The sequence below is a fragment of the Montipora capricornis genome, chromosome 1 (genome assembly GCF_036669925.1).
Source record: "Montipora capricornis isolate CH-2021 chromosome 1, ASM3666992v2, whole genome shotgun sequence".
NCBI lineage: Eukaryota > Metazoa > Cnidaria > Anthozoa > Scleractinia > Acroporidae > Montipora > Montipora capricornis.
The window spans coordinates 29,194,671-29,197,170 of record NC_090883.1 but is presented as its reverse complement, the minus strand read 5'-3'; the positions used below and the strand labels follow the sequence as shown (position 1 = coordinate 29,197,170).

General features: G+C 41.9%; 1 long non-coding RNA gene across 1 annotated transcript in view; it reads left to right on the top strand.

The window, feature by feature from the left end:
- Positions 1-2,500, top strand: part of LOC138037923 (uncharacterized) — a 28,172-nt gene that overhangs the window by 6,500 nt on the left and 19,172 nt on the right. The window lies entirely within an intron of this gene.

The window sequence follows — 2,500 nt, the reverse complement described above, 5'->3', positions numbered from 1 at the left end:
TTCAACTCCAGCAGCATGTATGTTCATGTGATAGGAAGGATCGGTATATAACTGGTGGGCAACAGAAGAAAAGAAGCATGAACCATCTGAGGTACATTCTAACGCCTTTAATCTTTTCTGAGCTAATTGAGCCTGCCACAGTGCCATAGAGGGATTTCTCAGTACTGCATTAAACACTTAATGATTGGTCCCGAGGGAAACAGTTCATTTTGTTTCCCGAGAATCTCAATGTTTCCTTGAGGCGCAGCCGAGGGAAACATTGACATTGGAGGGAAATAAAATGAACTGTTTCCCTGGGGCCAGTCATTAAGTGATTTGTTTTATAGCACAAAAATAAAAACGGGCAACAGCAACGGTGGTCGACGGTCAACATTCGCGGTTAACAGTGCATTGTTACCCTCTGACGTCATAGATTTTGCACTGTTCCCCACTCAGAGACTTTTGGCGGGAAATAGTTTATTGTTAAATGTCATGTGACCTCGAAGTAACCAATGAGAGCGGACGCTGCTGGGGGAAAAATTCAGCTATATAACAAGTGTACTTGTTCCATGAGCAACAGGGCCTGGCTTTGATTAAATGTCTCCTAATATCAATAGCTTTTCTCTTGATAGACAACAACTATTATTTGTTGAATGCTTGGTAACAGATTGATCTTGAATACACACTAGAACTGAGAAGTCTTTTTTGTGTTTAGGATGGTAATAACATTTAAATGAAAATTAGAATCTCCTACTCTCGACGATTTGTTACGTCTGAGTTGCGGTCTAGGTTTAGACATTCTTACTGCAATATAATATTGTTTTCCAAAAGCAAGAGATAAACACTTTCTCAACTCAGACGAGCTCGGTTCGTTCTTCTTTAATGCACCATACACTTTCTAATTACCTTGTCTTTATAAAACAAGCTGGACGTTTTCTTGTAAGGAATTCTGGAACGTTCTCTGTCCTGGGGAGCATGTTTGCGTTTGCGAACGGACTCAGCCCTTGCTCTATCGCAGGAGATTGGTACGGATTCCTCATGAGTTTCCTTACATAAACAATGACCGAGTTCGCACACAAGTACTAGTGTCTGGAAGCATGGGTTGCTTGGTTGCCTCACTGTTTTTCATGTCACTGATGTTGTTAAAGTTGGATTCATATGGCTTTGATGACTCGTAGCTTGCAGAACTTCGTGATAGCTTTAATAAACATTGGTATACTTTGATAGCTTCGATGTCACTTTCCAAATGGAAGTCACCTTCCAAATGGAATTTATTATTCCCCCCTGAGCTTAGGGGATTGACAAAGACTGTCTTCTCACCATGTGTCTGTCGATTGCATTTCGACATGTGTATTAAAGTCTACGAGTTGGTGAGTGAAAGGCGGTGCACAATTAATTGCACCAATGTGTACTTGTTCAGAATCTTTTTCTTCACCTTCGAAGGACGCCATTTCTTTAATTCTTCAGTCTCTTGCTTCTAAATGCAGCGGAAGGTGCTCAAACACTTAAGTATAAAAGCCACAAACAGCAATGGCGGCGCACAAACTAGCGAACAGGAAGTCACAGCTTTCTAAGCTGTGTTGTGATTATCCATCCTGATTGGCGAAATAGATCGAAGTTCCGGTTACGCAGGAGTGATAATTTGCATAAAGATTCTCACCACTCGTGGATATATCCAAGAGTAAGAAGGAAAGGTAAAGCCTGCTGGGAGCCTAGTGGCCCATCAGGCCGGCGCTTATCTCCGGTTACTATAGCATGAAGCGACTAGGTATATTTCTACTCCCAACTGGATGGGATGCTAGTCCATCGCATGGTTACCCCCAGCATTACATTTGCCGGTACCCATTTATACACCTGGGTGAAGAGACGCACTGTGAGAGTAAAGTGTCTTGCCCAAGAACACTACACAATGTCCCTCGAACCAGGACCACTCGATCCGGAGTAGAGCTCACTAACCATGAGGCCACCGCGCCTCCCAGATGAAATGTCTATACCAAGCGGCAGGTACAAAATACAGGTCACAGGTCACAGGACATTGATTTACCAATACAGAAAGTATCCTAAACATTCATAAAAGCTGACTTTAGGCTAAGGTTACCTTTTATGAATAGTTAGGATACTTTCTGTATTGGTAAAAAAACTTGGATTAAGAAGATCCACACACCTAACTTGCGACAGCAAATGAATGCAGCTAGAACAAATATTGTTATAGCTTCCCACAAAAAAGAAACAAAGACGGCTGCGAAGCCCGCTTTATCCATTGTAAGCGTGATTAATTGGGGCCAGAATGATAATAATAATGCTTCGGAATTTACATCATCCTTGCGTTGATAGATAAACGGCAACCAGTGAGAGCTAGTAAGGAGTTAATAAAGCTGTTGCTTTACTTGCACGATGTACGAAGGAATAAAAGAATTCTGTTTCATGCACCAATATTACCATTCGGCGCTGGGGTTTATTTGCCCTGTTGAAGGATGTGAACATGCTTGCACGTATCTGGACAATTTAAGCAATTGTCTCT